Genomic DNA, 14,110 nt, shown 5'->3' with positions numbered 1-14,110 from the left:
AACAGATATGGGAGAGGGGCGTAGTTTCTCAAGAGTGGAAGGAGGCCAAAATCGTGCTTATTCCGAAAGCAGGAAAACCTCATGATCTACAAAATCTGAGACCAATATAACTAACCTCCTGTCTTGGCAAATTATTTGAGAAGGTGATCCACACACGTCTCACGTCTTACATTAAAGACCGCAACCTATTTCCCATAAAAATATTCGGCTTTCGCCAACATTTGTCGACACAAGATGTTTTCCTGCTACTTCGCGAAGAAGTTCTTTGCAACACCACGGTTGGTGCAGAACATCTCATCCTAGCTCTTGATTTGAAAAGCGCATTGGACACTATTTCGCATGAACTTATCTTATCTGAGCTAAATGACATCGGTTGGGGACAAAGAATCTATGACTACGCCCGCTCGTTCCTGATCTCTCGCATCGCGACAGTAGGCATCGGCACTAAGCGCCCCGACCCTTTTCCCTTGCCCAATAGAGGTACACCGCAAGGGGCGATACTCTCCCCCTTTCTTTTAAATATCGGCATGAGACGCTTAGCCAAAACACAGTCGACGTCATACCCGGGCTTGGGTACACGTTATATGCAGACGATATTACCCTATGGGCAACCAGCGGCTCTTAGCACAAGAAGAACAAAGCCTGCAAGAAGCAGCGACCACTGTTGAAACCTTCGCTCGCAGCAGCGGAATGAGCTGCGCTCCCGATAGATCATAATTTATCAGAATCCGAGGTCGAGGCCGTCAGACTCACTAACCGGTCAACCTCTTCCTGGGAGACAGCCAGATAAGGGACGTCCAGAAAATGCGACTCCTCGGACTGTAGCTGCAAAGCAACAAACGAATAGACGACACCATTAAAACCCTTAGGACTAGGGTGAAACAGATCTCCCGTATGATTCATGGAGTAATTTATCACCGAGAAGGCTTCAAGGAAACAGAGACGATCCGGCTTGTTCAGGCTGTTGTGCTAAGTCGTCTCAAATATAGCCTCCCTTTCCAGGACCCCCCGAAAACAGAACTAAAGGCCCTAGTTGCGTTGATCAGAACTTCGTACAAAACGGCTCTCGGCCTACCACAGGGAACCTATACTGAACGCCTGATGGCCCTCGGGATTCACAATAACTACGAGGAGCTACGGGCAGCGATGCTCATATCTCAACGGGAGAGGCTTAGCTTAACCTCCTCTGGCAGAAAATTACTTTGTAGCGTAGGTTACCCTACTCTTCCACAGTATGCGGGAGAAGAACTCGCATCTCTGCCCAAATTCCCTCGTGAAAGAATCATAGTAGCCCCAATCCCTAAGAATATGAATCCGAAATACCACCGGGCTCGTAGAAGTGCTCGAGCTCGAAAGTTAATGCAACAATTTGGTGGAAACTCGGATACAGTCTACACAGATATCGCTTGATATAGTGCTTACAAGTACGCCCTCGCAGTAGTAGGAGCGGTCGCAGATCAAGGGCTTGTGACTTTCGCCACGGCTAGAGTTGCATCTGCGAATACCGCAGAAGCTTCAGCCATCGCACTAGCTATTAAAACTAAGGACGCTCTGGGAGAATCGTCGATAACTCTCACAGATTCCTAAGTGGCATGTAGACTCTTCCTCACTGGGAGGCTACAACACAGCACCACTCACCTATTAGGATCCAACGTAACACAGAAACACATGATCATCTGGTGCCCGGGTCACGCAGGAATCGAGGCCAATGAGAGAGCGGACGGCGCAGCTCGTGCTTTTGTCAAACGAGCGGCCGACCAATCTGACGAAAACCCCTTGCACAAGACATTCTTGAGCACCAACGGCGCGAGCGAAGAAAGTACAGTCCACCACACTCTGACCTACCCAGGCGGGACTCTTATGAAGAGCGCCGAATACAGACGCACACATTTCCAAACATTTATTTCAAACATGCCATTCCCCGACCGTTGTACAGCGTTCACTGTCCTTAGTGCGGAGGCCGGCCAACTCTCACCCACATTACGTGGGATTGCCAGAACAGGCCACCCAAAATTAATACACCAAAAATAGCCGGCAAACTTTCCGGAAGGGAGTAGTGGGAGATTTGGCTCGCCAGCGAGGATAGGGAGATGCAACTAGCGCTCCTCGACCAGGCACGGTGGACCACTCTAGCCAGCGGGGCCCTGGACTAGGGGCTCCACCCACTCTCTTTCTGCACTACTTTTTGAATAAACATGTTTATATATATATATATATATATATTTCATATGGCGAACACGAACATACGGCATGGCAAGCACTTCCAAGTGGTCGCAGCGGACGGAAGGTAGAGGACGCGATGAATCCACTACTTGTATTTCTTGAATAGCATCATGCCTCATACACCGCTATCGTTCGCTAAAGATGTCAAGGAAGCATCACTTTTTCGGTGAAATGCTCGGTGCCTCAGATCAAGAAATTCTGATTTTCGACCTTTCATTTTCTCTAGCAAATCTCCCATCGTCGTCTGCGAGCCAAACCTTGAAACTACAATCCGGCTGTTCGGATAAGAAGCTTTGTTATCCACAACGTGTAATGTGCCCAGCAAGGCCGTCACTTATGTTCGGTGTGAAGTCACTTATGCGCTACATTTAGTTTTGCCTCGCGGCTACGATCAATACGTGCGTTTAACAGTGAAAACAAAAACTTACATTCACTCCTGTCGCTGTATATATTTCTCCAACCATTTGTTTTGACACGCAACTACTGGAGGCTTTGTTATCCGCAACACCTGACCCTTGGATTTTTAGTGGAAATTCTGACGCACACCACCCTTTCTGGGGGAGTTTGAAGATGGACTCCAAAGGAAGAAAATTAGTAGCATTTGCTTCGAACCAAGAGCTTTGTTGTCTCAATGACGACAGCCCAACATATTTACGTGGACTGACCTACAGCAGGTATCTAGACTTGACTTTGGTGTCTATGTGCCTTCGAAGCTGTGTAAAGTTGTTCTCAGACATAGAAACCCATTGAAGTGATCACGTTCCTACCTATTTGAATATCAGGGGAGTGGACAAGTCTATCGACTGCCCTCCGCAAAACAGAGACTGGACAAAGTTCAGGTCACCTATGGAAGACGAATGTCAAGAAGGCCACCCGTCATTCGTTGAAAATCAGATTTGACATGCACTGCAAGAGACTATGTTCATTTTTAGGCCTTCTCCAAATTATATAGAATACGTAGGGGAAGTGGAAAGGCTTCGAGCGATTCGTCGACGAGCAGAAAGAAGATACATGTGCACCAAATGCATTGACGATCTGAGGGAGGTGAGGCAGATTCAAAAGAAAATCCAGCGCTGCATCGATGCGGTGCAATCTCAAAAGTGGAAATCCTTTTGCCAGTCTTTCGATCCTCGTAGGCCTCTGTCCCATGCGTGGAGAACTCTGTGTGGCTTGCAATCATCTCCGCAAGAGCGCCACCCTTTTAGTTCTCTTTCCCTGCATCTAAGGATGACTTGCGATTGACGTGGCTGAGGACTTGTGCGCAAAAATTGCTGACTTGCCGTGACTGCCTGTATCAACATCACGCGATGTTTAGGCATCCCAGGAGTTGCGCATCGATGTGATGTTCTCTATGGAGGAGGTAGAAGCTGCGCTGCCGATTTTTGGATGTTATCATCGCCTGCACCCGACAGTAACACATACAACCCACTTAGGAACCTTGACCGAAAAACCAGCAATGTACTCCTGAAGAGATACAACGAATCGTGGCGCGAAATATTGATTGATTGTGTGTGGAAGGTCAGACACCTAGTACCTTTACGTAAGAGTTCTAAATCTCCATTAGGCTTGGAATCGTACCGTCCCATCGCTCTTGCCAGTGGCGTTGGGAAACAAATAAAAATGATCGTGCTGACGCGCTTTGAATGGTACTTAGAGCATAATAAGGTATATCCGAATGCAATGGCGAACTTCCGGCTCAGTCAATCATCCATCGATAATGTGCCTTATTTGGCAACATCTATTCAACATCAAAAGATTATCAAATGATTAAAGGTGGCGATGTTTCTTGATGCCAAAGGCGCATGTGATAATGAAGCGCACCGAGCAATCCTCGATGCTTTGACTGATGTGGGAATTGGTGGCTGTTCACTGTGCCGGATTCAAAGCTATTTGGAGAACAGATCCTTCTTTGAGCTTACAGAGTATGTCATGAGATCCCATCATCTAAGCAGCAAAGGTGTGTCGCAACGCGAAGTGTTAGAGAGCCCATGAAACGGTTCGGACAAATTTTGCAGACACTTAGGGTACAGATAAAGTTAATCATTCGCAACACAAATTGTGTGAAACGTCTAATATTAAGAGAGCTACGGACGATTACAAGTTAACCTCCTCCATAGCCATGCCTTTTCTTCTCAACGCGATCGCCGAGTGATCGGGTCTAAGCTGCGCCTTCACTGGCTCTGCATCATGATGGCACGTCGTGTGATCCACTTCCGGTTCTCTAAGAGCGAGCGCGCGAAGCCTTTCCAACGTCTCCGGCAGCTGCTTCGCAGTCGACCCCAAGCAAGAGATATCGAAGCAGCGTGCGTTGCGAGAATTCTGTCGCAGTGCCGGTCGTGTCGGGTATTCCGATAACCACAGGCGTGCTGGGCCTTTAGACAGATGGGTGGAGGCTTAAACTCAAGCTGACGAAGCAACATTACCGTAGACGTACGTGAGCGGCCTGATCGGTCTGCATGGACCATCTAGCTGTTCGCGCGGAGCTTAACCAGCCAAAGAAAGAGCTAATATTGCTGTAACCAAGTGTAAAACATTTTAAGCATTTACATAAACAGCATGTTAACGATTACGCTTCTGCGAAAAATTTACACCAGCAGCAGAGAATACACTTCGTTACTGCTACTGTATTTGGTTGAGCTCTGTGCCACCAAGTGGTTGCTCCGTGCAGATCAGTCACGTTCGCGTTTCTGCTCATCCCGTGAAACGGCAAGGTCAAGCGACCAGGCCCTGTCCCCTCACTTGCGTTTACCCGAATACCAGACTCGTGGGACGCTGTTGTAATAATCCTCCGGTGTAAAGGAACGGCCGCAAACGCGCAAATTCTGGCGCCGATCGGATAGCGACAGTCAGATGCACTGCAGCCACTCCGCTCGTCTGCTGCCTTGCAGAGGGACAGATGTCGCAGCTTGACATATTGCCAGTCGCTACGCTTGCAGCCCGCAACGCAACAAAGGAGATTCATGGTGCTCACGAAAAGACAGACCGACACTGACCGCGGAGCTCCCGTCAAGACAGAGCACGTTGTAACAAGAGCAGAAAACGCTTGCTGTGTTCCGGAAGTGCTTAAGCGTAGTGAGAAATTGTTCTTGTGCCGTTTCTTTCTGTTACTTTCTTTTTATAGAAACTAATTAAGTACCATTCTAACTATTACGACCATCATATGCTCAACATAAAGACGGAAAAATTATCGATGATGCGCCCTCGGCAGCCGATCGGATAGCTTACGTGAATTCGGTGATTTACGTCATATGGGTAGAGGCGGCTGAAAATTCCGCCGAAGAATGTGCAGCGATCGGCAGCAATGTAGATTTTTAAAGCCTTATAATAAATTCCACGCTTTACGCGGAGCACTTAAATACGTCAATTATTGATCAGAAGGACCTACTCTAACGACTCAGTATGTTTGTACAAAATTGTCAAAATCGTTTCAGGGTCTCTTTATGCCCCTTTCTCTTCAATGTAGCACTGTTTTGCTACGGTGCATCATTGCCAAGGATGGTCTAGATGTCCATGTATACAGATATCTGCATCTGGGCGTCAGGCGTGACACTTCTGCCGATACGAGCAAGTCTGCGGAGCGCGGTCACACAAACGTCTCTTACCTGAATATGAAGGGTGTAGAACTCTCCTCAGAAAAGTGCCGATTAATCGCATTCACACGCAAACCCATGACTCCATATGATACGCGCGTAAATATACAAGTGATTGCATGCGAAAGAAAGCATTGTTTTCTTGTAATCCTCATCAACCGTCATTTTTCTTCGACGCCACAAATTTCATATATGAGAAAGTGGTTGGCTGCAATAGCCCACGCATTCAGATTTGCCGCCGGAAAGTGTCGGGGCGCATCGGTGCAATGGATGCTGTTCCTCTGCCATGTATTATTTATGGGCTTCCTGAGATACAGCCTGCACGTGCAGGAAAGCGCCAGTAAAAATATACTTCGTGCACTCCAGCGTTTACAAGCCCAAGCTCTGCGGATGTTACTTGGCCTCCCTAAGTGTGCATTCACAGCTGCCACAATCACCATAGGCGTGACCAGCCAATAACAACATACGTTGTAGTCGACGCTCTAAGCGTGCGCATTCGACATGTGGTAAGGGCGCCATTTCACGATCTTGCTTGCCTGCCAAATACTAGGCCACGTACGAGTTTCAGCCCTCTCGTGATTGCTCGTGGAGCATCCCTACCTTCGAATTACGGCCCAGCAGCATGACCTTCGCTGCCATTATGGTCTCTGCATTCACCTAAAGTATGCCTTACCAGTGAACACATCAAGAAGAAGTCACAAATGCCATCAGCAGCATTGAACCTGGTAACATTATTGCTATTATATGAGGTCCACATTGACCGTTTGCATGCTTGCACATATGGGTCGGTCATGCACTCCAACTCAGCAGCTGCAGAATTTGTCCCAGCAGAATCTACAGCGACAAAATTCAGAACATTGCATTTGACATCCATGGCGGCTGTCGAACACGCAGCTCTGTGTGCAGCAATTCAGTTGGTCGATGAGGAAACGCCCCAGAAATGATCCATCTTCTGTGATTCCAAGGCCGCCCTATAGAGTTGGCTTTCTGCATTACCCCGTGGACCCCAAGAGCCACTTGTCACGGACGAAGAGCAAATTTACCATCGCGCCGTTGAGACCGGACATGACATTTTATTTCATTGTTTGCCAAGTTATCATGGCATCCTTTGAAAAGAGCGACACAGCCGCTCGATCTTCACACAACAGTGCCGATTGTGTTGCCATCTCGCTGTCAAGAACAGACGAAGCGGGAAAGTTACGCTTGCTTGCTTGCGAGCTTACCTTGGCCCAATGGGATTCGGCAGGCTATAAAAACAAGCGCCTTTGTTCCCTGAATCCTGATCAGAAGCTCCATTTTCCAGATGGTTTACCACGACGGGAGGTAACTCATCTGTCAACTATGGCTTGAAGCGCCTTTTGGCGATGCGTGCTCATACCTCGTCGGAACGACCTCAATTCCATATCGTGAAGTTCGCCGGTTCAAAGAGACAATAGCGCACCTTCTGTGTGATTGTCGTTGTTTCAGTGCGCAAGGCCAAGTCCTCAGCACCACCCTCGACCGGACTGACAACAGTCCCCTGACAGAAGGCAGAATTTTAAAGGCCCTGGTCCATGCCGACATCGGCACGAACTGCTTTAAAGTCCCTAGTGTGCTTTCAAAAAAGCACGACTCATTGAAAGAATATTGGATGAGCAAGTTCATGCTTTCCTCTTTTATTTTTATTCTTCTCTTGTTTTTTTATCTTTCCTGCCCTTCCCCCGCCCCCTGTGCAGTGTATCCAACCGGACACTTAATCTGGTTAGCCTCTCTGCATTTCATCCCTTGTTTCCTTTCCTTCCTACATGGGGACGTTGTAGTTGGAATGGAGTAACGGAAGTTTGGGGTTAGGCAGGCTTGAAATTTGGGGTCTGGTCAACTTGAAATTTGAAGATAGGCCAAGTCTAAATTTCAATGTGGGCCAACTGAAATGTGGAGGAGGACCTGATTGAAACTTGGGGCTAGGCCAACTTAAATTTTGGGTGGGTCAACTTGAAATTGAAGGGGGGCGAAACCGAAATTTGGGGATGAGCTAACTTAAATTTGGGGGTGGGGCAACTGAAATTTGGATGCATGTTTACACATCAGTCACAACACCAGAGCAGTTTCTGGAGACTTCTTTTTGCCTGCACTCATGTGGCACCCTGCTTGCTAACGTAATGTTTACGGGGTGTTGATATAAATTTAAACTGCGGACAAAAGAACTAAACTTACTTCGTATAGTACTCTCATACTTTTCTATTGCTAAACTTCTTTCGCCTTTCGGGGCAGCGTGACTGTTTTGGTTCTTGACTCTTTATTGATAGCAGCTCTGTTATTGGGAGCTGATTTAATTCACTTATATGACACGTGTTATTTGAATATTTGAGAGTATCTTCGACAACGAACGCGTCTGATAAAGGTTTGAGTCCACTTTGACATGTCTTCTTCGGCATTCTAAACTATTCAAACGTAAATATCAGTGTTTTTATGCATCCATATTCACGCTGAGTTCATTATTATTTATGCGACAAATTAAAAGAATTAGTGCAGCTGGCTAACCGGCTCACGTTATTGTTGTTTATGGAATAAAATCTTGATCACCTTTGGAAAGCCTTGTACAAGACAAACAACTAGTCAACCGCCAAAATCAGGGGTTGATAATAATTTCCAACATGCTTAGTGTATCACAAAAGCATTGCACTAATGTAATGGATGGATGGATGCGAAACTGCAATGGCACTAATGTAATGGTAGCTTTTTTTTTCTCAGGGAAACTATGCCACAGAATGGCCCATTATCGCTGCCGTAAAAGCTCTAATATGCAATGGTAACCTCGGGTACTTATTGTCAAACTTAAGGTAAAAATGTTCTACAAAATATCTGCCACGTAGAAGCACAAAATCCAGGCATACTGACGCTTAATTGAAAGGCTACGCTAAGTTCAAGAACTTCCATTGATTACACTATTGACTGTGTCAAACTCGAGGCCCTTCAAGGTGTGGGAAGATGATATTCTCGTGTCAAATACAATAAATAATAAATACTAGAAGATACTAAATTAGAAATGTGAAGCGCCTACGACAAAGAGACTAGAATCGTCAGACAGCATACGAAGTCAGTGCCGGTAAAAAAGAGGAGAAGAAAGATAAGAGGCAAATAAGTAGAAGTGGTAGCCTAGCCAGAATTCAAATTCCTCAAGCCGACAGCAAGGTTTTGCGTTACGGTGAAGGCGCGTAAAGAAGCTGGTGAGCGGAGGAGCATTGTCAACGGCGTTGCAGGCGTCTCATTTCGATGATGGACAAATCATGACCTATGGAAAACCAGCGTATTTCGCTTGCAACCAAGAAAACAATTCGGAATATTTACTTGTCACCGAGAGTACTACGCCAAATGCACTGCGTGTCTGTGGAGCCCTTCTTGCCTTCCATGTACCCTTCCATGTACTTCTTGCCCTTGAGCTCCGAGACCACGACACCATGACAACATTAGGAGCAGCAATGTCGACAGCACAAACGACAATGACGCAAAGGTGTCTCAAACGTCCGTTTAAGTTATATCGATAGTAAAATGTCGGAATAACCATGAACTTTTTTACAATGCCTGTTAAAAAAAATTCCTGTTGAATAGATACATTGTATAATTGAAGTACAACTTTAATGTGACCGTGTAAGAGATGAGCGTCAGAGTCGAAGCAACTAAATTATTTGCGCGCACGAAATTAGCGATTTATTGCATGAACACAAGAACACAACAGTATACTTACTGAACATAGCATTCCTTCATTAGTTGGCTCGCCATCTTTACCAATGCAGTCCATGGTTCCCCCCTGCGCCAAACACAAAAAGAATAGTATTATCGAGCCATAGGTAGCATTAGTTGGGTGCATAAAGCTAATAATTATAATATTTAATCAAGGCTAAACGAATAATATTTACCACTTCAGGCTGCAATCTGGTGTAATGCACCCTCATTTTCATTTCCCGAAAGCACATGAGAGAGTGGCAATACAAATCTGTGAACGCATTCGGTTACGTATCTCGCCAGACTAAAACAAGGGACGAAGCTGTGAGCAGATATGATTATGTGATAAACCACTCAGTAGCCTAGTAGTAGCCTCTGCGTTTGTACTAATAATTGTGGCATTCACATGTGTTCTATGATTTTCTTGCAAATAGTTTTTTATGCGCAATAATATTGTCACAAAAGAACCTAATAAAATAAAGGTTAAAGAGACACTAAAGAGAAAGAACCAATCACTTTAGATTGATGGAGTATTCTCTTAAACTCTGTCTTTATCAATGTAGTGACAATCCGTTGGATTTTAGAATAAAAATGAACATCAAAGTTCAATTTTTTTTTATTCCATGCGAGAAACGTAACGTCGTTACGTTGCTGTGCTGTCACTCAACAAAAAAAATCTCATTTAGGCCACGTTGGCTCTTACTGAAACTTGTAATGATATATCTTCGGCTTCTTTAGAACACAATGTAGTGCATTTTTGCCAATCAAGAATTAACTAGGCCTGAACAGATGCCATTCAAATCTATGACGTCACAGAGAGCTGGTTTGTGAACTTGAGGTAGCCGAGGACGGATCCCTGTACCACAGGGATCCGTCGTCGGCACACTCCTTTTTCTATTATACATTACCGACCTCCCAACAGCCATATCATCCACAATACGTCTATTCGCCGATGACTGTGTTATTCACCGTCGTGTCGCTCCTAACACTGACCAATCCATTCTGCAAAATGACCTAAATTCTATTGACAAGTGGAGCTCACGTTGGATGATGGAACTAAATGTCTCCAAGTGCAAGTTAATGCATGTATCACGTAAACGTTCTATATGAAAATTTCCATGCTCTCTAGGCTCTGTGAATTTAGCTGAGGTCGACAGTTACCGCTACCTTGGCGTTATCACTAACTAAACTGGTCGAACCACGTTCTACTAATAACAGCCGATGACTCAAGATCCCTTAACTATACTTAAAGATCCCTATCCTTGTCTCTTCTGTTGATTCGTAAACTGGCATATGAAATTTTCAACCATACCAAATTAGAATATGCACCTACAATTTGGAATCGGCATCGAAAGTACTTGATTGACACTTTAGAAGCTACTCGAAATCGTGCCTCGCATTTTATCTTATCGAATTATGACAACACTATCAGCGTTACTAAATTGAAATTATCTATTGGTCCGCCCCTTTCAGCATCAAGACGTATAATTTTGCAGCTCTGCTACCCGCCATGGTTTCTCAGTGGCTATGGTGTTGGGCTGCTGAGCACGAGGTCGCGGGATCGAATCCCGGCCACGGCGGCCGCATTTCGATGGGGGCGAAATGCGAAAACACCCGTGTACTTAGATTTAGGTGCACGTTAAAGAACCCCAGGTGGTCGAAATTTCCGGAGCCCTCCACTACGGCGTCCCTCATAATCAGAAAGTGGTTTTGGAACGTAAAACACCATAATTTAATTTTGCAGCTCGGCCTATTCCATAAATTGTGCTATAATTCTCTTGACATTCGTTCCTCGATAATGTCAACCCGTTTTTCGAGTCTTTAGTTGTTTTTGGCTTACCATGCGTCTTCCCGCGCTAATAGTGGTGTTTTTGGCATTGTAGAAAGGTACTTAGCGAATACAGCATACATTTTCTTTCTCTTTATTGTCGCTTTAGAACATTATCTGCCTCATACGCTTTCACCATACTATTCATCGGGGCTCTGCTAAACATTCGATTTGGAAAGAAAACTTTGGACTTGTGTGGCGCCATTGCATTGAGCGTTTACTTTTAGTAATGTTCGGTAAATACATATAGCTTTTGCAGTCGATGCTCTTCTAGCTGCTCCTTCAGGATAGGTTGACAACGGCGATGAAAATAGCAGTTTGGCTGCGCCACTATGGGCCCCAGTATTCTTGACAAGTCTGTTCGCCAGCTCGTTTTTTCAAGAGTAATACTTTGCATTTCCCTAATTTTTATCTGTGAATTCCAGCCTATGTAGCTAGAGTAACAATGAATGATACATCAGGGAAATGTGCGCGTGTTATGTAGACTTACCCCTGTTGACGATACTTGAGCATCCTTGGACTCAGTTCTTTCAGCAACTTCAACATTAGCATGTAGCTTTCCTATTTTGATTGAATAAGTGGGTATAAGAAATATCATGAGAAGCCAACAAACACTGACACCAAGGACAACATATGGGAAATTACTTGTGCTGAATAAATGAAATAAAGAAACGATGAATTAGTGGAAATTAAAGTGGATGAAAAAACAACTTGCCGCAGGTGGGAGCCGAACACACAACCTTCGCATTTCGCGTGCGATGCTCTACCGATTGAGCTACCACGGCGGCGTTTCCCCATCCACTTTCTTGGGTATTTATGTGTACTAGTAGAACCCTGGGAGTGTTAGCCAGCGCCACCACTCATAGACCTTGGCGGTGGACGTGGAACGTCGCTTTTGCCGCAGGCGTCACGAGAACGTGATCTTTTTGGGTGAAGGCAACTGGTCAATAAACCCACATATGCTACCTGAAGGCATCAATGTTGCCAGATTCAAGACCCTCGTTATGTAATAAACGAGAAGAAAGGGGGTTAACCGAGGGGCCCGATTTTTATTAGTCATATCATGAGAAGCCAACAAACACTGACACCAAGGACAACATAGGGGAAATTACTTGTGTGACAGTACCAGCTGTGATGAAGCCAGACCCACGAACCAGCCCGCCCCTCCGCCTGCCCAATGCTCCTGCCAGAAGGTGTCATAGCTGTGGGCCTGTGATCAGGACACCCAGCCATCGCATATGCTCAGCGACGCGTGCGATTCCGGTGGCCAGTGTTGAAACGGAGGGCCGCTGAAGATGCTTTTTGAGGGGCCTTTTGCAGGGGCGCCTTTGCTGAGACTCGTCTCTGGGACTAGGGCCACAAGAGATGTGGGCCGAGGAGCGCCGCCAGACAGATGTAGGCAGCTGCCACACGTGGTATAGCAACGTAGTATATATGTTGTCGTTCTGCCAGGTTCAAGTGAAACAAAATGCCACAGGCACCTCGGCTCGCCTCCAACCGCAGCATTAACACTTACCCATGGGCTTGCCCACAATTACGTGCGCAAAAAAAGATGAACATGACGTAACTGTTTGCCGTCACTTTTTTGGACATGGCGTGCGTGGGATATTTATTGTTTTGTATTTCGCGTCATTTGTTGGTACTTTATTTTTGTAGACGCAGAACATTGAAATGTAGCTCTTTGTTAGTGTATATCCAACCTGTATGCGATAAAGTTTTCTTATTTTCATTTCCCAAGTGTTCTCTCTCACCTCGCGACACGCAAAGAACCTACGAAATCATGTCCCTCGTAACTATAGGCCCTCGTTTCAACTTGATCAACCAGTTGCGTCTGAGCTGGAAATGATCTTGCAGGGATCAACTATAGTCAGGCATATGTTTTGTTAGAACTGGTTAGGTAAAGTTTAAATGTTGTTATGCGCGCAATAGTAACGCAGATTAGCACAGTGCTCACCTGTAATTATTTTGAGGATTTATTTCATAATAAGAATAATTCTACTGAAGGCGCCCTGCTCCTCCTCTCCAATCGCCAGACACTGATGCCTATGATCCTTTATGCCACGCAGGTTGACATCACCTACGGATACCTTGTTTTCGCTTGGACGCTACACCGACTGCACCTGCGTTTCTATTGGCCCCAGCGCATGAAGACGGCGTTCCAATACATTGACAGCTCTGCCATTTGCCAACACCATGAGCAGTCAACTACGCCTCATGCAGTTGCTTTGCAACCAGTTGAGTAAACAACCTTGCCTTCTAAAAATGTTTTGGTCACCTAGCTTAGTCCCTTTGCTGGGCCTGCTACCGGGCGTGTCTGGACTATTGCGCTTTGGGACAATTGGACGCAGTATTACGAAACGACGGCTCTCGCTTCGGCTTCAGCAGCAAATGTTTCCTCTTTCCTGCTGTGCTAAGTCAATCTGCGTCACCGGACTATGATTGTTGCGATTAGTGATCGTGGAGGACAGTTTAATGTGGATATTGTTGGACAACTACTACGTCTTGGTAGTTGTGATTACCGGCCACTATGCCTTGACAACATGCCACCCCCAGTCAAACGGCCTCACTGAGCGCACGAATCGCACCCCGACCAGCATCCTTGCCATGTATGTGTCCACAGATGTGAAACAGTGGGATTATATTTTACCATGCCTGATGGACGCTTACAATAGTGTGGAGCACAAAGTCACAGGTTAAACCAGTTTGGTTTCTTCTGTACACTCGCAATCCAGAAATTTTGATCGACGCTATCCTTCCCTAGTCTCCA

The 14,110-nt window shown here is 45.8% G+C and overlaps 1 long non-coding RNA gene across 1 annotated transcript in view; it reads right to left on the bottom strand.

The window, feature by feature from the left end:
* The window catches only part of LOC129386324 (uncharacterized), a 74,165-nt gene that overhangs the window by 18,766 nt on the left and 41,289 nt on the right, over window positions 1–14,110 (bottom strand). Inside the window, exons 3-4 of the long non-coding RNA XR_008613748.2 lie at window positions 11,834–11,904; window positions 9,538–9,600 (exon numbers count right to left, since the gene is read on the bottom strand). This is a non-coding gene — a long non-coding RNA (uncharacterized lncRNA). The remainder of the gene's footprint in view (window positions 1–9,537; window positions 9,601–11,833; window positions 11,905–14,110) is intronic.

This window comes from Dermacentor andersoni, chromosome 3 (genome assembly GCF_023375885.2).
Source record: "Dermacentor andersoni chromosome 3, qqDerAnde1_hic_scaffold, whole genome shotgun sequence".
Taxonomy (NCBI): Eukaryota; Metazoa; Arthropoda; class Arachnida; order Ixodida; family Ixodidae; genus Dermacentor; species Dermacentor andersoni.
This window is presented reverse-complemented; position numbering and strand designations above follow the sequence as displayed.